Source organism: Ursus maritimus, unplaced genomic scaffold, assembly GCF_017311325.1.
Source record: "Ursus maritimus isolate PB19 unplaced genomic scaffold, ASM1731132v1 scaffold_5, whole genome shotgun sequence".
In the NCBI taxonomy this organism is placed as follows: domain Eukaryota; kingdom Metazoa; phylum Chordata; class Mammalia; order Carnivora; family Ursidae; genus Ursus; species Ursus maritimus.
This window is the reverse complement of record NW_024426663.1, coordinates 79,055,121-79,081,571: the sequence shown is the minus strand read 5'-3', so window position 1 is coordinate 79,081,571 and position 26,451 is coordinate 79,055,121. Positions and strand designations below refer to the sequence as shown.

General features: G+C 36.9%; 1 pseudogene; it reads right to left on the bottom strand.

Moving 5' to 3' along the window:
- Nucleotides 1–6,558: 6,558 nt before the first annotated feature.
- LOC121100803 lies at nt 6,559–7,507 on the bottom strand (annotated as a pseudogene).
- Nucleotides 7,508–26,451: the final 18,944 nt, after the last annotated feature.

Here is a 26,451-nt window from a genome sequence, read left to right as displayed (position 1 = left end):
TGTCTATGGTGCAAAAAGGTGGTTTTATTAAAGCAGAGGGACAGGACCCCGGAACAGAAAGAGCTGTCCTGGTGTCCTGAGGAGTTGCCCATTATATACGTTGAAGTTGGGAAGGGGTTAAGGACAGCACAGTTCTCTGGACCTTGAGGGGGCTAGCTATTGTTAGGAAAGGGTCATTTATTACTGCTTCCTAAAAGTCATGATTCCTTTCAGATGTATATGGGTGGGTCATATGCTTTGGGGATGATTGCCAACATGTACCTTGGGGATAGAGATAAAGGAAGTTTCCAAAATAATTTTTATATGTTAGAGTAGACTAGCAGAATCCTGGGGATTGGGCTAAGATTGCCTTTTGCCATTAGCAAAGTATTAACATGGAGGCAGCTGAGTTCCTAGAGGAGGATCACTTAGCCTGTTTCAAGGATTTGCCAATGGGTTGTAGGCAGTAAGAAAATTAAATTTTTTCTTTTGCCTTTGTTTCCCACATCAATATGATGTGGTTTTGAAATATAGGTGAGGTTTGGTGTGGTGGAGTCCGGAACCCATGATCAAGAATGAATTCTTGAGACGTGTTTGGTGCAATATGGTGGTTTATTAAAGCACAGGGACAGGACCCATGGCAGAAAAAGCTGCTGCACTGGGGTTGTGTGGGGTGGCTGATTATATACTATGGGGTTGGGGGAGGTAAGGAAAAAGGGAGGTTTCAAGAGAGTACTTTCATGTGTGAAAGAAGACTCACAGGATACCAGGGTTCTTGCCATTTTCAAGTTAAGGTTGTTTACCGCTCTAATAGGGCATTAACATGAAGATATTTGGGGACTTCAGGGAGGCTGCAGATTGTGAGGACATATAATTGTATCTACATTTCCTTCTGGAACCTAGGCTCCTGATAGAAATGTTTTGTTCTTGTAGATCACTAAGACATTTGTAAACTGAGGGAGATTCAAGTCTTACAGGATTGTGGTCTCTGTAGGTTAACTCTTTGTCCTTTAGGGCAGCCAGGAGTGCCTGAGGAATGTCACATACATCCCTTGGTGGGCGGGTTGCAGGGTGTCAGTTTCTGCTTTGTCCTCAGCTTGCCTTCTGTTCCCTCATCAACTGGACCACATAGTGGTTTGCAGTTAATGGCAACACTGAGCAGAAAGCCAACACCCAGACTAGCTGTTTGCAGCTGGCTTCCCCTCTCTGATGCTTGGGAACTCTGTCACATTTAGGCACCCCCGTTCTTTTTGTGACCGTGGGGATCCTGAGACCATGCTGTCCCACTGGGGATACTGCCTGGCTTTGCCCCCTGAGCACCTTTCAGGCAGACTTCTAAACGTTCTGATTTTGTGCTCCACTGATTATAATACTTTCTGGTACCAAACTTACAGAGGCTTTCCCCACCTCCGTGGTTTATCGTCCATTATATCACCTCAGATTCACATCTCTGCACTTCCCACCTTTCAAAAAGAGGACACTTTTCTATTTGTGGAATTGCAGCAATTCTTTTCTGAGATGTCCAGTTGCTTTCACAGGTGTTCAGAATGATTTGATAAGTATTAGCTGAATTCCAGGAACCAGATGAAATTAGGGTCCCCTACTCCTCTGTCATTTTAACTCCTCCTCCTAATTCCATTTTTTCCTGCCATGTTCATACTTTGCACTTTTAAATTCTCCTCCCCAGGGGCAATACAGTTATACAGAACTCTATGAATCACTTGTGTATCACTTGAAACCCCATGACTCTGGGTTTTTTTTCATTCCATTAATAATCTCAGTTTTTCTTTCAGGTTACCTTCCCTAAAAGTCTGAGCATGGTAAATAAAACACCATACAAGTCATCTGAGGCTCTGGGTGATATCTGCTCAGAGAGGCTTTACATTTGCTCTTTGCAGATGGCAAAGGGTTGTAGCAACCATGCTGTGATGGTTAAACTTTATGTGTCACTTGACCCAGTTGGTTGGTTGAACACTAGTCTGGATGTTGCTGTAATGGTACTTAATATCTACAATAAGTTGATTTTAAATAAGGAAGATTTATCTCAATATTTGGGGTGGGCCTCATCCAATCAGTTCAAGGCCTTAAATGCGAAAATTGGTTTTTTGGAGAAGAAATTCTAGCTCAAGTCCTTACCATAGAAATCCTACCTAGATTGTAGGCACCATATGGAATTTGGACTCAAGATTGGAACATCAGACTTTACCTGAATTTGAGGACACCCATCCTTCCCTACATATTTCAGACATGCCACCTTTCACAGTCATCTGATGTAATTCCTTAAAATAAATCTATCATTGTAGGTATAGGACTGTGCGTGTGTGTGTGTGTGTGTGTGTGTGTGTGTGTGTGTGTGTATCCTATTGGTTCTGTTTCTCTGAAGAACTCTGACACTTCAGTTAATCTTGTTTACTAGACAGAGAGGAATCAATGCTTGACCTCAGTGCCTGAGAAGACTGGTTTATATCTAGTTTGATGGTTGCCTGGGACCTGTATAGCACTCCAGTCAGTCCTGAGGGTTTGCTTGCTTCAGGTTAGCATTCTCCTTAGTTGCTGACCTAGTCCCTTGATCTGTAGCAGATAGAAAAATGGTCTTGAGAACTAAAGGACCAGAACTTTCCCAGGTCACAGAAGCCAGCAAGTCTGTTTGAATCCCCCTAGGCTCTTTGATTAGCCTAGTAATTTTTTTAGAAAAATGTTTTTCTTTCTTTAGGTCATACAAATTATTTTACTAACCTCCCTTTGTGCATCTGTAGACCTTGCCCTCCTGTGCAGAAGGAAAAAGGTATTCCTGCATGCAAGGAAACAAAAACCAGAACCTGGAGCACCCCAACACCAGCACTGAGATAACGAGAAACGTTGCAGACCACTGCACTCCCTTTACTGCTTACCCTAAACCACTTTAAGAAACCCTGGAATAGCAGAAACCTCAGAGTTGACTTTTGGACAAGAATCTGCCTTCTCCGCGGTTTGCTGGCTTTCTGAATGAAGGTCAAATTCATTTCCAATCAAAACGTGTCTCTTGAGTAATGATCTTTCCAGCTATGGGCAGCCAGCCAAACTTGGGTTATTAACAGGCATGCTCACTCTGTGTGAGCCCTGGACTCTGCTTTTGGTTCTGTTTTTGTGAGACTGTTAAAAGCTCTGCAAAGTCTCTCTCTCTCTCCATGGAATCTCTGCAGTAACTGTGAAACATCTCCGTGATGAACACAGCACAAAATATGGGCCCTCAATCTGACTCTACTCTTTCTACATGGCCCCTTCATATTTCCTTCACCTAGAGCATGCTTTCTTATATTTATCCATTTTTTGCAGTTGTTTTCAGCAGAAGGGCTGTCTAAATTACATATTCCAACATTGCCAGAAGTAGAAATCCCATGTATGTAGTTTTTAAACGACTGTTTCAATTGCATTAGTGATCACACGGGAATTCTTTTTCTCAGCTCAGCTTTATTGAATTACATGTATTTTTATTAACTCCAACTTGAAATCTCTTACTCTATAATATTTGTCAAGGTAAATTCCTTGGCTTTCTCCTTTCTCCTTTTCTTAATTTTTTTGTTTCATTCGTGTCTGGTTTTTGTGTAATTTATTTATCCACATTTACTCTTTTTTGCATTTTAGTTTTTATATTGCTTTAATTTGAACCCTTATTTTATTACACTATTAGACTTTTTCCTTTCTAGCTTTTAGGATCATAAATTGTCCTCCATTTACCCCTTGAGCTGCATTGTTCAATTTAGTTATGTAGCCTTTCAGTATTGAAGAATGCATAACATACCATTTCTCTGACATTTTCTCATCAAGTAAGTTATGTTAAAAACTACTTCCAATTTCCTAAAGTATTGCAGCTTTTCTTGTCTTGTTTTAAATTGCTACCTTATTTTTATAGAAGCCAGAGAATGTGATCTGTGTAGAAACACTTCTGCTTTTTCTTTAGAAACGTTATGAACTCCTCACTCAGGTCAACTTTCTCAATGTTCCAAGTTTCTAAATGGTCTAAATGTACATGTGAACAAATGTATATTCCCTAACACAGGGTTGAAAATAATTTCTAATATGTACTTTAAATTACAATTTTAGGTACGTTGTCCATTGATATGTATCCTTTTTTTAAATAATGGCTTTATTGAACTGAGATTTACATACCATATAATACACCAAATTAAAGTGTACAATTCAGTGGTTTTTAGTATATTTACAGGTGTGTGCAGCCATCCCCACAATCTATGCTAGAATGTTTTCATCACCCTTACAGGAAACTCTGTGCCCAGTAGAAGCATTCCCTGTTTCACCCCACCCTCCCCCAACCACTCCTGTCCATAGCCCTAGACAGCTGCTAATCTATTTTCTGTCTCTATGGGTTTGCCTATTCTGGACACTTCATATAAGGAATGATACATTATGTGGTCTTTTAAGATTAGCTTCTTCCAGAGGTGCCTGGGTGGCTCAGTCAGTAAAGTGTCTGAGTCTTGATTTTGGCTCAGTTCATGATTTCAGGGTCATGAGATCAAGCCCTATGTTGGGTCTGCACTCAGCACAGAGTCTGCTTGATATTCTCTCTCCCCCTCTGTCCCTGCACCATTCATTCTCTCTCTCTCTCTAAAAAAAAGGGGGGGGGGCCTGGGTGGCGCAGTCGTTAAGCATCTGCCTTCGGCTCAGGGCATGATCCCAGCATTCTGGGATTGAGCCCCACATCAGGCTCCTCCGCTAGGAACCTGTTTCTTCCTCTACCACTCCCCCTGCCTGTGTTCCCTCTCTCGCTGGCTGTCTCTGTCAAATAAATAAATAAAATCTTTAAAAATAAATAAATAAATATTAAAAAATTTTTCACTTCTTCCATTTAGCATATTTTCATGGTTCATGACTGTATCAGTCCTCCTTTTCTTTTTATTCCTGAATATGATTCCATGCTATGAATATACCACAGCTTTTCATTCACTCACTGGTAGGAGGACATTTCAGTTGTTCCCATGTTTTTATATTATGAATAACACTGCTGTGAATATTCACATACACCTGCTTGTTTGGAGAACTCTTTTCAGTTCTTTGGGAGTGGAATTGCTGGGCTGTAGAAGTTAATTCTATGTTTAACTTATTGAGAAACTTCTGAACTCTTTTCCAAAGTGGCTGCACCATTTTACGAGCTCACCAATTGTGTAAGAGGGTTCCAATTTCCCCACATCCGCTCCACCCTTGTAATCATCAGTCTTTTTTATTTTAGCCAATCTAGTGGGTGTAAAGTATCTCATTATGGTTTTGATTTGCATTGATCCATGGTATGTGTTTTAAGTGCACAATTTTTCCCTATAAGGGTATTAATTACTGAAATAAATGTGTGTGAATCCCCCACTAAAATCATGGACATGCTGCCTTCTGTTTCTAATTTGTCTTCTTATATTGAAGTTAACCTCTTGAGGGTCCAAAATTTTAGGGCACCCTTTCTTCTCAGTTGTTTTAAACTTTATCATAACTGTAGTATCCTCTCCATCACAAGTCCCAATTTTTGTCTGACAGTTTAGAAATACTCACATTATCTTTTAAAAATTAGTATTTGCATATAGTAATTGTTTTCAATTTGAGTGATTTCATGCCTTCCTTGTTTTTATGTAGCTGAATTTTTTTATTCTAAACTCATCAGTCAGTCTCTGTACTCTGGCTCCAATTCCCAGTCTTCCCTCTTCTGAGAAGCTGTGAAGCACAGTGGTCTGTGCTGTAAGAGTCACTCATGTTCTGAGGACAGCTTCACTTTCAGTGTGATGTTTGCTCCCTTATACTTGTTTGAGCATAGTTATAAGGGGAAAATATTTTAAAATATTTTATTGAAAATTTTAGCTCTTGTCTAGCAGAATTTTTGAGGATTTCTGATACAGCGTAATATGACAGAATGGAATGGCTCCATATTTCTTTCTAAAAGTAGAAATCTACAAGGAAAACTTATTTTGCTATTGACACAATAAACATGCCTTCAGAAAACAAAACTAATGAAGAAATACCTCCAGTGATGCAAAAACATTGAAAGGTGTGCATAGAGGAAGTAAGTGGGGATTCGTAAAGTATATGAGGTTAGTTTTTTGGGGACTGGGGTGTTATTCATAAGATGAGGAAAACATGATTATATTTACACATATCACTGTTATTGGTTACACCAGGTATAATTGGAAACATATGGTAAACTCATGTATGGACACCAAGGTGTAAAGTATGGAATAGTGCAGATACTAAGTCTTTTGATCTAAGGGAAGATCTATCTAGCATAATTTAGCAAGTGTAGTTACTGTAACTGAATGAATAAATATGTCACAATAGGATTTCTCTCTTAAAAATAGGGTAATGCAAAAAAATCAAAATGCATTTTTGAGAATCATTATAATACAAAGATTGTCCCATCTAGGTGTAATGCTCTCAAACATGTTTTATTCCACAAGACTAGCCATTTATCTCCTACGTTCAGGAAGCTGGATGGTTTGAGAGATGTCCAAAGGGACAATTCTTAACACTCTTTCACAATTTGACCTTCCCTAAATTAAGGGTGGAAAATTCTAATTGAGGCCCTTTGGGTCAGAAAAGTGTGAGGCATCATGCATTGAGAGAAATTTTGTGTTGAGAGGATTTTCTCATCTTTGCAAAGGCACACTTCAAAAAAATTGTTTGAGTTTTGATCAGTACCAAAGGACAGATTGCTGGATAACCTTGGGATAGAATTATAGTGATGTTCTCCAGCCAATTACATTACGTTTATAACTTACATAAATGGTAAGGAAGCTGTTACTCCAGTAAAAGAAAGCAAAGCAGCTCACCAGTGCCAGGATTGTGTGGGTGGCCTTGGTTTCAGGAGAGGGTCTTGGGCTGAGGCTGGTCCTGTGGAGATGCTGGACTGTCCTGCGATGTGTGAAAAGAAACTTTACCATGTACGCACTGCTCCAGACCATGAGGAAGACATACAGGGAATCTCGTAACACCACGGACCCTCGAAAGACAACTGACTGAATGTAATCAGGATCCTTCCCAATACAGTATGTGAGAGAATACACTGATCCAACATCAGCGGTGTTGTAGGGGGCCCATGTACTCATGATGACACGGATGTAGATCAGCATGTTGATGATCCAGAAAGAACAGAAGGCAGGAAAAATGTATGTAGAGATTTTGGGCTTGAGCCATGCCCACCTCGAGTTGCTGGGAGTAATAATGATGCCCTGAAAATACTCAGGAGAGACGTGGTGCAGACGGAAAGACCCCGGATGACTCGGTGGATGTAGAGCACTGCCTTACAACCAATGTCGTCTAGAAAATTTCTTACTCCAAAGGCATTCTTTACTTCTGGAATCCCACTGAAAACAATTGTCATGACATTCCCTAAAATCAAATGGATAAATATCAAATCTATAGGCTTCTTTGTAGGTAGCTGGACTAAGAAGGTGTTGATGAGTAACACCAGTAGCAATGTGTTTCCAATAAAACCAATCCCAATTTGAGAGAGAACGAAAACTCCCAAAATAGTATCACCTGAAACCATCACATTCATTGCCCTCTTTACTTTGATACACTCTTGCTCAGATTCAAAAGGAACCCAAAATGGTTTGTAAACCTGATGGAAAAAATGGGATCATATGGAGACTCCATGAGGTAAGATCATCCTCAGCAGGAGGTTGTGCAGATGCTCTGTAACAACATTCAGGAAAGTAAGAATTAGTTCTAGAGGTAAATATCAAGGATTATTGATGTCACTGCACAGGAATATATGGGATGAGATAAAGCATGCTTTTTTATGAACACCTAACCGCAATTCTAGGAAATAAGAATCTAAAGAAGATTTTTTTTGTTTATTAAAAACAATACGTCAGATGTATACAGATTCCATTTATGTTCTATGTGTATGTTCTGAACTTCACCTCAAATATTTGAACGAATTTCCAACTTCTGTCATGAATAATAGAAAATTATTATGTATTTTAATGCATATTATTCAGTTTCTCCTGTACATGACACACATTATTGATATAGTCAATCACCAGGAGAACACTCCATCCCCAGAGTTGCACATGACCATCTCGCTCTTTAAATGGCTTTCTGAACCTGCTACACCTTCCCAGCTCCAAGACCCTTCCAATGTACATGATATCACATCGGCTCCTGGGTCAGCACACTGCATCCTCCAGTTCTGTTTTGAAAATTCACTATATCTTTTTATTCTACACTAAAGTCACTGATTATCTTGAATCTCTCTCAGGTAGTGAGATCTATCTCTCCCCTGTACCCTGTATCACCAGGCCTGAAGGTGGGAATGTCTTCTTTGATTCCCAGCACTTTCAGATAATTCTTCATGACCCCAGCTTTGAAGCAAATTGTCATCAGGCTACACACACCACTGTCCATGTGGAGGTAATCTACTCACCGCAAATCACTCTCCTTCTAGAACTTGACTCACTGTAACACTCCCCAATTCACCTCCTGTCATATTTTTGGTGATCGTAGGATCCACATAAATGGCCTGTCCAGTATCCTCAGCCTCTCTCACATTTGTGATTTCCTCTCTTCCAACACTCCTGCCTCTGCCTTCACCCAACTCATGCACAGTCTGTCACTGCCTTTCCCCATCTCCAGTCTGTCATTGCCAATATTGGAAATTCATTAAGTGTCACTTCCAAGCATCTCGTCCTCCTGGTACCAGCTATTTCCAGCTTAGTTTATGTAATCTCTGACCCCAAAATTACTTTGAGATCACCTGGGTCTGCAAAACTTGATCTCTTTACACTCCACAAGATCTCCCAATCTCTCCTCTTTGTCTAAACTTCCTTGATCCAGGATTAAAATTATTTCCTGCAAAAGCATGTGATGCCATCACTTTTTTTCCTGCTTCTATAGTCCTCACACACACACATAGTCTGCCTACTTTATATCATTCTACTCAGATAAGCAAGGCTTAGAGAAAAAGACATAACCATATTAAGTGAACTTATATTAAATTCCTCACCACTAAGCTCCAGCGAGCTATATTACAGCCAGCAATTCCACTAAATTTTCAAGAGTATTCCTTGAGTATTCTCACTCCTATTGGTGACTATTTCATAACTTGTCCTTTCTCAAAATACCAACAAATCCTCTCCAACTCTCATATTCAATTGATGGTGTATTGCATATTTTCATTGAGATATAATTGAAATGAAATACTATGTTAGTTACAGATGTACAGCATAGTAATTTGATACTTGTGTATATTGCAAAATGATCAACATGAAAAGTCAATGTAACATCCATCACCACACATAGTTACAATGTTGTTTCTTGTAATGATAATTTTAAATTCTACACTCGAAGTAACTTTCAAATATACAATATAGCACCATTCAGTACGATGTCCACGTTACCCATAACATCCCCGTGACTTATTTTTTTAGAACTGGAAGTTTACACCTTTTGACTCCCTTCACCCATTTCACCCACACTCCAATCTCCACTTCTGTCAACTATCAGTCTGATTTTATCTATGAAATCAGTGGACGTTTGGGGATTTTTATTTAATTTCACATGTAAGTGAGGTCATACAATATTTGTTTTTCTCTGTGAGACTTATTCAACTTAGCATAATACCAGCAACGTCCACCCATGTTCTTGCAAATGGCAAGATTCCCTTGTCTTTTTAGTTGAATAATATTCCATTGTGTGTGTATATATACATATTCCATTATATATATGAATAATATGCCATTATGTATATACACTTGTATATATATTACATATAATATTCCATTGTATAAGTATGTATATGTATATTTCATCTGTGTATATATATATACAAACCATATATTTTTCATTCATTCATCCATCAATGATCTCCATATTTAATTCAGAAAAATAAAGCAATCAAAAGATATTCCCCCAAATTCCACCAGTACATCAATCCCACTTTCTGTATCCTTGCTCAGAATCTCAGCTTTGTCCTCTGGCTCTGAGAATGGGTTGTCTATGTTTTTTGTCACACTCTATCCATGCCATTGTGCAATACATCTGGAAATATCTTTCCTGCTCGTGAACATCTCTTCTGTTTTTCTTTTCTCTCTCAGGCATTATCAAATTTCCCCCATCAATATGCGAAAGTAGTGTCTTGCGCATTTCTGAATAATTTCTCTTCTTTTCTTTTGAGCAATTCTCCTCTGAGGTATTGTCTCTACTCCCTGTCTCCAATTCCCTACATCTCATTCGCTCTTGATCCCGGGAAGTGGTAGACTACAAAAATGCCTATAAATTCTCCCCTGAAATTGAGGTTGCACACATGAGGTGGCTTTTCTCTGTCCCTTTAACGTTGGTTGTCACTTGGCTTGTTTTGGCCAGTCAGCATAGAGTAAACACGACACAAGCAAAATCTTGATAAGTGCCCTTAGGTGGAGCTTGCTGTTCTGCCTCACAGCAAACCCACCACAACACCATGTGAAGCATCCTAGCCTTTTATGGGATGAGCAACCACAGAGAAGAAATCTTCAGGCAAATTCCAAAACTATATGTGAAGCCATTTCATTCCAAACAACATCAAAGCCCGTATGGGACACCAGTCATCCTCTAGTTAACTACTGACATGACCACACTTGCATGAGAAAGCCTAGCCTAGAAGTAAAACCACTCACAATCAAAAAGTCACTTAGAGTATGATTGTATGTATACAAAATATACCAAATGCATAAATGCATAGACAGAGCAAACATGTGGTTGCTAGATATTGGAAGGATAAGGGGTAGAGGAGTGACTGGGTGGGGAGGAGGGCGTCTGTGATTTCTTTCAGGTGGTGAAATATTTTGAACCTTAACAAAGTGGTGGTTGTACAACATTGCAAATATTATAAATGCCACTGAAAGGCACACTTTAAGATGGTTAATTTTATCTTATATTCATTTCACCTCAATAAATTATATAAATATACATCTAAATAATTGTAAATTGTAAGCACCAAGATATAAACAAGAATAATGTAATGTTAAGAGTTTAGATTTACAAAGAAATGCTAATATGTCTTAACTTCAGGGACTCTGTTAACATAATTGTCCATATTAACATCCTAAAGAACAAAGGTGTATGACTTTCACAGTATATGGGAAAAGTACATTCATATACATTTAATATCCATTTATGATAAAAATAACATTCTGTCCTATAGTATAAATATGAAGGAAATTACTAAGTTTGTGCAAGGTAGTTACCTAATATGAACAGAACAAACTAATAAATTATGAAACCCAAGATACTTATTTATTAGTCAGAAATGTCAGAACTGTACCAACTATCTGGTCCCCATTTTTATTGCATTTTATCTCTTAAGATCTGTGGTAAAGAATTTAAAAAGGATAAGCACTACAAAACACCAAAAAAAAGTGATTATTATCATTTACTGATGAAAAAGGTCTACACTGAAAAAAAGGTTAAAACTCTAGAGAAAAATAGTGTAATAGGTACTGCAACTCATGATTTTACAAGTTATTTCCTTGACCAGAGAATGAAATTTTAGAAAATAATGGATTTACAATAAGTAATACTATGACATTATCTTAAATTTCTGCAAAAATTTCATGGATATTTTATGTAACTCAATTGACAGAGGTTAAGAAAGATGGAACTAAGTAGCACTACATTGACATTTATACATCAGAATATCCAATATGATAAAACGTCAATTCTTACAAATATTTAAAATTTATTAAATGGAATGTAAAATCTATGAAATGAAATGAAAATGCAATTTTCAACAAAATCTAAACCTTTTGTTGCATTGACCTTGACAAATTGTTTCTATATTTTGTTTGTCATATCAGAGGATGATGAAGAGCCAAGACATGAACAAAAAAAAACAAGGCACTATGTGGAGAGACTGGTTAAAAGAAATGAGGACATAAGTGGAAGAGGTGAAAGGAAATATAGGAGAAAGAGAATTAAAATCAGGAGAGGACAGTTAACCGAATTGAAAAAGTAAAGAGAGGGACAATAAATATGAAGGAACAAGTGACACTAGAAAGAACAGGAGGATGGAGGTAGTGTCATCCCAGCAGGGAAATCACCTAAACAAAATGAGGGGAAAGAGAGAGAGAAAGCAAACAACAAAACACAAGTGAAGGCAGGCAAACAGCTAAAGAAGACTGCGCAAATAAAAAAGGCTCAGAAGCAAAGAGAGGATTATGGGAAAAATAAAGTTTAACAAGAAATAGAAAAACTATTATGATATATGTCTGTCAGAATAAATTAGAAGACAGGAGATGGGGAACTTTAGGTAAACAAGAAAAAAGAATAAATTTCTAGAAGCATCAGTGATCTGAGTAAGAGACTGCTATGAAAACATTTACATAGGATTGTGGAGAACCACATAAACTCTCAAAATTATGATAAGGATTATATTAAAGTAAAGATATTAGCAGGAAAAAAAAGCCTTCTAGGAGCTTCCTTTACCTCACTGAAAGCAGGAACTTCTGGCAATGAAAGTGTTAAAAAAAATCCCCTCTCTGGGTGGTTTTTATCACCATGAAAAGGATGAAAAACACCACTTACACCTGCATAGACAATGGTCATCACAAACTTTTTGTATCTGCCTTTCCTCCCCTGAAAACCTACTTGTTTATCTTATAAATCCTCTTCACCCTCACTCCATTTCCTTTTTGAGATTAGGTATAAAAGACCCTAATTTTAATAATTTACAAGTTTGTCTTTTGTGAGCTCCCATAGGCCCATGAACAAATTTGGGTTTTTTTTTCCTTCTGTTCAAATGTCTTTTGGAGGCTTAATTTGCAGGCCCCAGACCCAACATAAAAGAGGAGAGGAAAAGAATGTCCTCCCCAACATAATCAACAAGAATTATAAAGCTCAAAGAAGATATACATTGGTACAATATAAATATCCGAAATCACTCATAGGTGTGAGGAATGGCGTGTCAACGCAATCAGAAATAAAAAGCTAATAACAAAATTAACAAACAACAAAAAAGGAATTTAGTACCTTATATAGCCACAAAAGGAAAAATGAATTAAAAATTAAAACTCCAGAAATAAGTCAAGCAGAGTAAGACAATTATCATATGGTTTCACTCATTTGTGGAATATAAGGAATAGCACAGAGATCAGTAGAAGATGGAAGAGAAGAAGGAGGGGGGGGTAAACAGAAGGGGGAATGAACCAGGAGGGACAATGGATTCTGGGAAACAAACTGAGGCCTTCAGAGGGGAGGGGGTTGGGGCGATAGGCTTGCCTGGTGATGGGTATGAAGGAGGGCACGTATTGCATGGAGCACTGGGTATTATAAGTGAACAATGAATCATGGAACACTACATCAAAAACTAATGATGTACTGTATGGTGACTAACATAACATAATAAAAAATTTAAAAAAAAAAAGTAAAATTCCAAATCAACAGAAAGACCTGTGAGACAAGAAAAAAAAGAAGAGGGAAAAGAGAAGTGGACATGAAAGAAAGAGAAAAAAAAAGACACTAATAACAGAAACAAAGGATGGGAGGGAGTAGACTGAATTAGTAAGAAAAGAAAAACAAAGAGAAGAAAGTATAAACACAGTATAAATTTATACAAACTTAAATAAGTAAAAATCATGGAAACAAATACCTAGAAATGCACCTTAGAGAAAGCAGCTTTTATTCTTCATGTTAGTGTATAAATTTGAATGTGAGAATGATATATTTTTAGAGAGTATTCTATATAGATATATAAAGTTCAGAATGAGTTGAAATTTTTACAGCATCCTTTCTTAATGTTTTTAAAAGTTTCTCAATTCTGTGCACTTTATTGGTCCATAAAAATATTTTAAATGATGTTTAAATTAGACTTGCAAAGAGAGACTAAGAAGACTTATACACGGACAGAAAACTATACTAGAATAAATGAGAGTGAAAATAAACTCACTAAAAGTTTTTAAGTTTATTATAAAATTAGAACATGTGCAAGAGGAAGGCAGAGCACATAAGAATGACAGGAATAGGTGCTTAGTCTTATGTGAAAGGACATTACAAAAGAATGAAAAATAGTACAGAAACTATGGTTAAAGAATGTAAAGAAATGACAGAAAGAAATAAAATATATGCATTTAATAAAACAGAGGCACAGACAAGAAAGAGAGAGTAACAAAACTGGAGGATAAAAAGAAAACCAGGGGAAAATTCAAGAGGAAAGTAAAAACAGAGTTTTGAAGACAATAAATAAAGTCAGAGAAATGAGAATGGATAAGAACAGTCCCAGAGGTGGAAGATTAGTAAAGGCATAAACAAACATAAAAAGTAAGGTATATTAAAAATAAAACAAATTTTAATATATGAGGTGAGTTTGAAGATTGCAAAGTGGAAGAAAAACTCTATAATTTTAATCAGAGCAATGAGCTTTATAGAAGAAGAGCAATGAGAGGAGAAGACAGAAAACTAAAAAGTGGAAGAGGAAAGAGAGAGGAGAGAATTGGAATAGAAAAGAAATGATAGGGAAAAAATGGTAAGTGGGGGAGTAGGACCACAGAGAGAAGAGACTTACTGTGAAAGACAAAGGATTTAGCATAAGAAGATCTGAAACAAAAAAGGAATTGAAGAAGCAAATTCTTGGAAAAATGGCCAGGTGTCTCCCTTCATGCAAGAGCTGCAGACAGGGAGAGGACTTACCTCATCTGAGCTCCTCAGCAGTGCAGGGGACACCTCTGATGGCTGCAGCTGGGTGCAGGTGCCTGGATCCAGGGCTGTAGGAGGGGCCGGTTGCTGGATCCCCAAGGACTGGAAACCGGTTTGTGCAGAGTGAACTTCTTGATTTGTCCAGAGGAATCACAAATTACAACAAATTCTCTTGATAAACTTAGAAATGTATTTAATTAAAGTCAGCACCTGTGGTCACAAACATCTCTTCCTAAATTGACAAGTGATTCTAGAGAGTTCTACAAGACCAGAGGAGGAAGTACACTTAGAGTGCTCATTGTTTTCAGCTGCTAGAAAACAAAGGTGTTTTATTGCTGTAGTCAAAGTACAGCCATCCAGAGAGTAATTTTTCTCTTCTGAGACTTCTATGGATCCATAGCTCAATTTGGAGTGTCTAATTCTACACTGATTTAGTTAAAATATATATAAATGCTAGTGCTCAAGGTTAATAACCAAAGCTGAATATTCAATTAAATACTGAATACAGAATAAAAACTATAACTAATGTAACTATAATTTAAGCAATTTACCCTGTGGTTTTTATTTTTCTTTTTGGAATTAATAGAGTTGTTAAAAATTACATTTTGTGATAAACCAGTCCAGTTGAAAAACAAAATGAAGCTGATATTGGTGTAGGGACCAGGCCAATGAGATAAGTGCTGACATCAGATTTCTTTGTACATTATTAACATGATCACTTAGCTCCTGTTTCTCCAAAGTGAGCTCTACAGAGTCTGGTCCCATGCTAACGTGTATCTTGTGGGAAGGTAGAGGTTCTTTCCTGCTCATATCCCAGCAGTGTACCCCTTCTTTAATAACATAGGCACCAAACCCCAAAACATCAGACCAAAGGTACCATCTCTTATCTGAACTGATCACTGGACAACTATGCACCAAGTAGTCAAGGTTTCAAAAGTCATCAACAACACACATGGCAACCATCATCCTTAAGGTGGTATATTCAGATGGAGGCCATAGACTAGTGAACAAAGGAGACACAAAGAACGTTTTAATTGTGCTCCTATTTTTTATTGAAAGAGGCATAATAGTTAGTAAATTGGAAAAAATATGTATGTGAACAGATTTCTTGGTGCAGGCAGGAGGATTTGCATTTTGAAAGGAGGGGTCAGGATGGGCCCTTCTTCAAAGGTGAGGTTTCTGCAATGACTGAAGAGATGAAGAAAAGGGCATCCAGGAACCTGGGAGGGGAGCACTGCAGCCAGAGGAAGAGGGATGTCACACCACATCTTCCTTAGCCATTTGTCTACTGATGGACCCTCTATATTTTGACTATTGTAAATAATGCCACTATAAACACAGGGGTGCCTATATCTTTTCAAATTATTGTGTTTTTTTTTCTCTCTCTCCCAGTAGTAGAATTATGGGATCACAAGGTAGTTACATTTCTAACTTTTTGAGAAACTTCCATACTGTTCTCCATAGTGGCTGCACCAGTTTGCATTCCAATCAACAGTGCAAGAAAGGTTCCTTTTTCTCCGCATCCTTGCCAACACCTGTTGTTTCCTGTGTTTTTTGTTTTAGCCTTTATGACAGGTGTGAGGTGATATCTCATTTTCATTTCCTTTGCATTTCCCTATAGGGGAAAGGAGGGAAAACAGAATGGGAAGTCATCAGTGAGGGAGAAAAACCATGGGAGACTCTGGAGTATAGGAAACAAACTGAGGTTGCTGGAGGGGTGCGGGTGGGGGGTTGAGGTAACTGGGTGATGGGCATTAAGGACAGCACATGATGTGATGAGTTCGAGGTGTTATTCACATCTGATAAATTGTTGAACGCTACATCTGAGACTAATGATGTACTCTATGTTGGTTAAAAGAAGTTAAATTTTTAAAAATTTGCTTTTCCCTGATGATGAATGATGTTGAGGATCTTTTCATGTGGTTACTAGCCATCTGGATGTCTTCTTTGGAAAATATCTCTTCAGGTCATCTGACCATTTTTTAATTGGACTGTTGTTTTGGTTTGGTTTGGTTTGGTTTGGTTTGGTTTGGTTTGGTTTGGTTTGGTTTGGTTTGGTTTGGTTTGGTTTGGTTTGGTTTGGTTTGGTTTGGTTTTTTGCTGTTGAGGTAAGTTCTTTATATATTTTGGATACTAACCCTTTATTGGATATGTCCTTTGCAAAATCTTGTCCCATTCAGTAGGTTGTCTTCATGTTTTGTTGATTGTTTTCCTAGCAGGAAGAAAGCTTTTTATTTTAGTGTAGTTTAATTTTGCTTCTGTTTCCGTTGACAAGGAGACATATGTAGAAAAATGTTTCTATGGCTGATGACAAACAGATTACTGCTTCTTAATTCTTCTAGTTATTTTATGGTTTCAGGTCTCACAGTTAGATCGTTAATCCATTTGAGAGTTTGTTTTTGTGCATGGTGTAAGAAAGTGGTCTAGTTTCCTTCTTTCTCCATGTAGCTGACCAGCTTCCCAGTACAATTTATGGAAAAGACTGTCTTTTCCCCATTTTATATTTTTGCCTCAAGCTTACAAATGCAGGCACTCTATTCTGTTCCATTGGTCTATGTGTCTATTTTTCTGCCAACAGCATACTGTTTTAATGACTATAGCTTTGTAGCATATCCTAAAATCTAGGATTATGAGGGGAGACCAGGTGGCTCCATTGGTTAAACATCCTTCTATTAATTTTGGCTCAGGTCATGATCTTAGCTTCATGAGATCAAGCCCCACATCAGGCTCCACACTGAGCATAGATCCTGCTTGAGATTTTCTCTCCCTCTCCTTCTGTCCCTCCTCCACCTCTAAAAAAAAATGCTCTGGGATTGTGAATCCTCCAATTTAATTTTTATTCCTCAAGATTTTATTAGGAGCTGGTGATGTATGGAATTGTTGAATTACTATATTGTACACATGAAACTAATATAACACTGTATGTTAACTAACTGGAATTAAATTAAAAGCCCAACAAATATGTGATACAATTGCAGGAGCCTTAATCTAGATAGATCTGCAAGGGAAAACTTCTCAGAAAAAGTGTTATATAAGGTGAAACCTGATTGATGAGAAGTTAGCTACAAAAACCTGTGAGAGAAAATATATTCTACTAGGTAAACTGGAAGTGAAAAGGTTAAAAAAGAAAAAAAGATTTCTATGGCTACCTTTTGTGGTTCAAACAAATCTTTATATTATTACTTCTAATACTATGAAAAATGCTATTGGTAATTTGATAGGGATTTCATTGAATCTATAGATTGCTTTGGGTGGTATGGATTTTTTTTTTGGACATTTACCCATATTAATTTTTCTAATCTACTAGCATGGTATATCTTTCCATTTGTTTGTGTTATGTTCAATTTTTTCATCTGTGTTTTATAATGTTCAGAGTATAGATCTTTTTCTTTCATCATTAAATTTCTTCCTAGATATTTTATTATTTTTGATAGAATTGTAAGTGGAATTATTAATTTTTCTGCTATTTCATTAGCAGTATATAAAAATGCAACAGATTTTTTAAAAGAATTTATTTTTTTTTAAGTAGGCTCCATGTCTAACATAAAGGAAAACATAGGGCCCCAATCCAGAACCTTGAGATCAAAACCTGAGCTGAAATCAAGAGTGGGATGCTTAACTGACTGGGCCACCCAGGCACCCCTAAACATTTTATTAGTAAGGAATCTCTACACTGAACATAGGGTTTGAATTTACAACCCTGAGATCAAGTGTCACATGCCCTAATGACTGAGACAGCCAGACGCCCCAATGCAATAGATTTTTGTATATAAATTTTGAACCTTCCTACTTTACTGAATTCATTTATCACTTTAAATTTTTTTGATAGGGTCTTCAGGATTTTCTATCTATAATATCATGTCATCCAGAAAGTGTTATTGTTCTAGTCATTCCTTACCAATTTGGATGATTTTTATTTATTTTTCTTCTCTGATTGCTGTGTCTAAGACTTTCAGTATTCTGTTGAAAAAAAGCGATGAGAGTAGACTTGATCTTATAGAATCATTTCCAGTTCTTCACCTTCAAATATTATGTTAGCTATTGATTTTTCATATATGACTTTTATTATGATGAGTTATGTTCCCTCTAATCTCACTTTATTGAGAGTTTTATGATAAATGGATATTGGAATTTTGTCAAATGCTTGTTCTGCATCTATTGAGATGATCATATCAGTTTTATCCTTCATTTTGATACGGTGTTTTATCATCAGTCTTAATGATTTGTGAATATTGCATCCCTGGAACAAGCCCCACTGGATCATGGAAATGATTTTATAATGTATAGTTGAACTGGGTTTGCAAATATTTTGTTCAGGGAATTTCCACCTGTGTTCATCAGGGATATTGGCCTGAACATTTTTTTTGTTTTGTTTTAATTTGTTTTGTTTGTGGTGTCTTCGTGTGGTTTTGGTATCAGGATGATTGATGCTGGCCTCATAGAATGAATTTGGAAGTTTTCCATTTTCATCCATCTTTGTAAGCGCTTGAGAAGAATAAGTATTAACTCCTCTTCAAGTATTTGCTGGAATGTACCTGTAAAGCCATCTCATTCTAGACTTTTGTTTGTTAAATTTTGCTTATTATTAATTCAATTTTATGAGTAGTAATCAGTCTGTTCCCATTGTTTATTTCTTCCTAGTTCAGTTTTGTAAAATTATATGTTCTTAGGAATTCATCCATTTTTTTCTAGGTTGTCCAGTTTGTTGACATCTAATTTTTCATAATATGCTCTTAAAATCTTTTGTGTTTTTGTGTGTTGATTGTTATTTTCCTCCTTTGTATCTGACTTTATTTCTTTGAGTCCTTTATCATTTCTCCTTTAGGAGTCTAACTTGAGGTTTATCAAATTTGTTCAGATTTTCAAAGAATCAGCTCTTGGTTTAATTCAAATTTTTATTTTTAGACTTTATGTCATATATTTATGCTTTAATCATTATTATTTCCCCCTTCAACTACATTTGAGCATTGTTTGTTCTTTTTTCTACTTCTTTTAGGGGTAAGATTAGATTGTTCAAGATTTTTTTGGTTTGTTTCTAGAGATTGGACTGTATTGTTGTAAAATTCTGTTTTAGAACTGCTATGGCAAAGATTTGAATCACTGAGGTTTTATTTACATTTGTCTCCTTTTATTTTCAAATTTTCTTTTTGATTTCTTGGTTGACCCATTTCTTGTTTAGTAGCATGTTGTTTAGTCTCCCCATGTCTGTGATTTTTCCAATTATTTTTTGTACCTGATTTTTAGTTTCATACTGCTATGGTCAGGAAAGATGCTCAATATGAATTTAATCTTTTTAAATTTATTAATTTTTTAAAGACTTTATTTATTTATTTCACTGAGAAAGACAGGGAGCAAGAGAGAGAACAGAAGCAGGGGGAGTGGGAGAGGAAGAAGCAGGTTCCCAGCAGAGGAGCCTGATGCAGGGCTCAATCCCAGAATGCCAGGATCACGCCCTGAGCAGAAGGAAGACGCTTAACGACTGAGCCACACAGGCATCCCAATTAAATTTATTGGGACTTACTTTGTGGCCTAACATGATCTGTCCTGGAGAATGTTCCTTGCAGTTGAAATGAATGTGTATTCTGTTGGTTTTGGATCTAATGTTCTGTATACATCAGTTATGTCCATCTGGTCTGATGTGTCATTCAAAGCCACTGTTTCCTTGTTGATTTGCTGCCTGAATGATCCATCCATTGATGTAACTGGGTGTTAAGGTCCTCTTCTATGACTTGTTATTGCCCTTTAAGTCTTTTAATTTTTGGTTTAAGTATTTATGAGCTCCTATGTGCATACATAGTTACAATTGTTAGCTCCTCATGTTGTGTTCATCCTTTTATCATTATGGAGTGGCTGTTTTTGTCTCTTTCTTCAGTCTTTGTTTTCAAGTCTATTTTGTATGATATAAGTATTGCTACACTGGTTTTTTTTTAATTTTCATTTATATGGCATATGAAAATATGTTTTCCTTGCTTTTCACTTCAATCTGTGTGTGTCATTAGGTCTGAAGTGAGTCTTTTATAGGCAACATATAGATGGGTCTTGTTTTTTCATATCCATCAGTCACCCCATATCTTTTGATTGAAGGATTTAGTGCATTTACACTTAAGGTAAGTATTGATAGGCATGTACTTATGGACATTTTGTTCATTGTTTTCTGGTTGTTTTTCATTTCTTCTCTGTTCCCTTCTTTTCTTTTGTGGTTTGATGATTTTCTTTCGTGTTATACTTGGAGTCTTTCTCTTTATGTTTTCTGCATATATTATAGGTGTTTGATTCATAGTTACCACCAGGTGCATATATAACATCTTCATTTGTACAGCAGTTTCTATAAAATTAATGGTCAGTTAAGTTTACCAGATTCTAAAAGCACTAAACTTTTATGGAGTTACTCTTTTTATTGTACAAAATGTGAGGACAGATATTTCTTCTCAGTTAATTTAACTTTCTTTCATTATTTTTTTCCAAATTTTTATTTAAATTCTAGTAAGTTACCATACAGTGCAATATTGGTTTCAGGAGTAGAATTCAGTTAGTCATCACTCACACACAACACCCAGGGCTCATCACAACAAATACCTCCTTAATACCTATCACCCATCTAGCCCATCCCCCAACCACCTCCCTCCATCAATCCTTAGTTTGTTCTCCATCATCAAAAGTCACTTATGAGGTTTTCCTCTCTCGTTTTACTTTTCTTTCTCCCCCTTCCCCCATATGTTCATCTCTTTTGTTTCTTAAATTCCACATATGATGGAAATTATATGGTATTTGTCTTTCTCTGACTTATTCCACTTAGCATAATACACTCTAACTCTATCCAGGACCATTCTTGATAAAAACCCTCCACAAAGTACAGATAGGCAGAACATAACTCAACATCATAAAGACCATATACTATAGACCAACAGCTAATATCATCCTCAATGTGAAAAAACTGGGAGTTGTTCCTCTCCTTATCAGGAACAAGACAAAAATGTCCACTCTCACCATAATTATTTGACATAGTACAGGAAGTCCTACCCACAGCAATCAGACAACAAAAAGAACTAAAATGCATCCAAATCAACAAGGATGAAGCCAAACTTTCACTATTCACACACAACATGATACTCCATGTAGAAAACCTGAAAACTCCACCAAAAAATGGCTAGAACTAATACATGATTTCAACAAAGTCACAGGATACAAATCAATATATAGAAATCTGTTGCGTTTCTATACACCAATAATGAAGCAGCAGAAAAAGAAATCAAGGAATCGATCCCACTTACAATTGCACCAAAAATCATAAGATACCTAGGAATAAACAACCAAAGTGGTAAAAGATCTGTACTTTGAAAACTGTAGAACACTGATGAAAGAAATTGAAGAATAAATAAAGAAATGCACAAACATGCCACGTTCATGGATTGGAAGAACAGAGATTGTTAAAACGTCTGTACTACCCAAGGCAACCTACATATTTAAAGCAACTCCTATCAAAATCCGACCAGCACTTTTCTTTCATTATTATACAAGCCTGTCCATTACAGGTGCAAGTTTTTGACTCATAATTCACATTTGGTTAATTTAGCTTTCTCTCAATTAGCCTATTATAATTTTGTCCCTTTTTACTTTCAACATTTGTGTGTTCTCGTGCATTAGTTGTTTCTATTATAAGAAGAATGTATTTGAATTGTTTTACTTCCATCTATCTTTACTTTAAATCTCTGTTCTCTGCCTCCAACTATGAGTTTTCTCTATCCCGTGGAGCTTTGAAGCACAGAGGTCTGTGATTTATGACTCACCCATGTACTGAGAGCAGCTGCACTTTCATCATTAGGCTTCTCTTTTTTTCCTCATCAGATTCAAATTATATTTGATTGATCACACTACTTAGTTCAAAAGTATTTCTAATTATTGAGGCACCCTGATGACTCAGTTGGTTAAGTGTCTGCCCTGCCTTAGCTCATGATGTCAGGGTCCTAAGATCAAGCCCCGAATCAGTCTCCCTGCTCAGCAGAGAGTCTTCTTCTCCCTCTCCCACTGCCGCCCCCAACTCGCTCTTTCTCTCTCTCTCTCAAAGAAATAAAATCTTAAATATATATATAATTTATTACTCTAATAGTTTATTTGATCTTTTTATTTAAATTCAATTAACCTTGTTATTTCATTTACTTATATTTAAAATTATTTTATTGAGATTTTATTAGTCTTCAGGAAAAAATTTTACATTTCTAATTGTTATACTGTGAAACATGGGAATTGTTAAATATTTTAATAGAAGTACAAAAGTACACAGATAAATTTTCTGCTATTGTTACACAAATATGCCTATAAAAATATATTGGAAACTGAAGAAATACTTCTAGTGAGGCAAATAATTCCAAATAAATAAAAAGTAATATATGGGTTTCATAAAGTACTTGAGAATGTATAATAACTTTGTGTTTTGGGGAATCTTGATCAGTATTCACTGTGTGAAGGGAACATAGTTATATTTACAGTTACATCACTCTCCATACTTAATCAGATATAATCAAAAGCATATAGTAAACTCAAGAATTGTTTGAGTTTTAAGTATATAACAATAAAGACATAAAATATTTTGACTGATGAAGACAGTCTAGCATAATCAGCAAGTGTAGCTACTGTAATTTATTTGATAGATCCTTCACATTAGTGAAGATCTCTAAAAAATTAAGGGCATCCAAATAATCATAAGCATAAATATTTGACAATCATTTTCAGAAAGGTCAAAGATGGCTCCATCCATGCACAACAGTCTAAAACATTTTTGTAAAGATTTATTACTTTAGAGAGAGAGAGAGGGTGTCAATAGGGGGAGATGCAGAGGGAGAGAGAGAATCTCAAGCAAACTCCACACTTAGTTCAGAGCTGGATATGTGGGGCTGGATCCCACAACCCTAGCCAAAATCAAGAGTGAGATACTCAATCTACAGAGCCACCCAGCACCCCTCAAACATGTTTTAGTCCAACATCTGGTCATTTATTTTGTATGTTCATGAAGCTGAATGGTTTGATGAAATGTTCAAAGTAAAATTTATTAATGTCTTTTCAGAATTTTACCTCATTAAAATTGTAGTGTGGGAAATTCTAATCACATGACCTTTGTGACAGAGAATTGTGTGAGGGAGTTCAAACTTCTGAGGGAAATAGTTTAGAGAGGACTTTCTAATCTTTACAAAGGCACAGTTTAGGAAGTACTATTTGATATTTTTCATCAGTACAAGAGAACAGATTGCTGGATAACAAGGAGAGAGAAAAGTCTGATGTTCTCCAGCCCTTGTACTTTCTGTCTATAACTTCTGTAAATGGTAAGGCAGCTACTGGCTGAGTAAAAACAAAAGCAAAAACAAACAAGGAGCTCACAAATGCCAGGGTCTTGTGGGTTGCCTTAGTTTCAAGAAAGGGTTTTGGGCAGAGGCTGTTGTCGAGGAATGCTACCATGGACACACTGGTACAGATCAGGAGGAACACACACAGGAAATCTCATAAACCCATGCCCCCTACAAAAGCAGCCTCCTGAAGTTTATCAGGTTCTCTCCTGCTACAGCATGTCAGATACCACATTTGTGCAACTTCATTGGTGTTGAAGGGGGCCAAGGAACTGGTGATGACATGGATGTAGATCTGATGTTAATGATCTAGAAAGCAGAGAGAGATGGAAAATGTATGTGAAGCCTTTTGGTTTGAGACATGCCTATCGATGTTGTGGGAAGTAGTAATTATAGCCTGAAAAATACTGAGAAAAGAGGTGCAAAGGGAAAGCCCCGGTGACTCTGTATATGTAAACCACTGCCTTACAACCAATATCATCTAGAAAATTTCGTATTCCAAATGCATTTACTACTTCTGGAATCCCACTGAAAGGAATTGTTATTACCTAAGTGAAATGGGTGAATATCAAATCTATAGGCCTCTTTGCATGGGACTGGAATAAGAATGTGTTGAGGAGTAACACAAGGAGCAACGTGCTCCCAAATAAAACAGTCCCAACTGGAGAATGAAGAAACTCCAAAACAGGGTTATTTAAAGCTGTCATATTCATTGACCTCTTATACTGTGGAAAGACTTCTGCAGACCTAAACAGGGAACCAAAATGATTTGTAAGCTTGATGGAAATAAGAGAACCCTAAGAAGACTCCATGAGGTATAATCACCCTCAGTAGTAAGTTGTGCAGATGTTCTACCAATATTCAGGATATGAAGAATTAGATATAGAGGAAAATGTCAAGAACTGTTAAAGTCACTTAGAGGAACGTTAAGGTCAAGACAAACATGCCTTATTCATAAGAATTCTTGAAATGTCTTTGGTGCAAAAAGGTGGTTTTATTAAAGCAGGGGGACAGGACCTGGGGGCAGAAACAGTTGCCCTGGTGTCTTTTTTTTTTTTTAATGTTTTTTTTATAACATTATGTTAGTCACCATACAGTACATCCATGGTTTCTGATGCAAGGTTCGATGATTCATTAGTTGCGTATAACACGCAGTGCACCGTGCAATATGTGCCCTCCTTAACTACCCATCAACAGTCTATCCCATTCCCCCACCCCCCTCCACTCTGAAGCCCTCAGTTTATTTCTCAGAGTCCATAGTCTCCCATGCTTCACTCCCCCTTCTGATTAGCCCCCTTTCTTTATCCCTTTCTTCCCCTACCAATCTTCCTAGTTCTTATGTTCCATAGATGAGAGAAATCATATGATAATTGTCTTTCTCTGCTTGACTTATTTCACTTAGCATTATCTCCTCCAGTGCCGTCCATGTTGTAGCAAATGTTGAGAACTCGTTCTTTCTGATAGCTGAGTAATATTCCATTGTATATATGGACCACAACTTCTTAATCCAGTCATCTGTTGAAGGGCATCTTGGCTCCTTCCATGATTTAGCTATTTTGGATAATGTTGCTATGAACATTGGGGTGCATATGGCCCTTCTCTTCACTATGTCTGTATCTTTGGGTAAATACCCAGTATTGCAACGGCTGGGTCATAGGGTAGCTCAATTTTTAACTTTTTAAGGGACCTCCACACTGTTTTCCAGAGTGGCTGCACCAACCTGCATTCTGACCAACAATGTAGGAGGGATCCCCTTTCTCCACATCCTCTCCAGCAATTGCTGTTTCCTGTCTTGTTGATTTTTGCCATTCTAACTGGCGTAAGTTGGTATCTTAGTGTGGTTTTGATTTTAATTTCCCTGATGGCTAATGATTTTGAACATTTTTTCATGTGTTTGTTAGCCATTTGTATGTCATCATTGGAGAAGTGTCTGTTCATATCTTCTGCCCATTTTATGATTTGTTTATTTGTTTCTCGTGTATTGAGTTTGAGAAGTTCTTTGTTGATCTTGGACATCAGACTTTTATCTGTAGTATCATTTGCAAATATATTCTCCCATTCCGTGGGCTGCCTCTTAGTTTTTTTGATTGTTTCCTTGGCTGTGCAGCAGCTTTTTATTTTGATGAATTCCCACATGTTCATTTTATCTTTTGTTTCTCTTGCCTTTGGAGATGTGTCATGAAAAAGGTTGCTTTGGCCAATGTTGTAGAGGTTGTTGCCTATGTTGTCCTCCAGGATTTTGATGGATTCCTGTCTCACATCGAGGTATTTCATCCATTTGGAGTTTATTTTTGTGTATGGTGTGAGAGAGTGGTCAAGTTTCATTCTTTTGCATGTAGCTCTCCAATTTTCCCAGCACCATTTATTGAAGAGACTGTCTTTTTTCCACTGGATGTTTTTTCCTGCTTTATCAAAGATTAGTTGCCCAAAGAGCCGAGGGTCCATTTCTGGGTTCTCTATTCTGTTCCATTGGTCTATGTGTCTGTTTTTGTGCCAG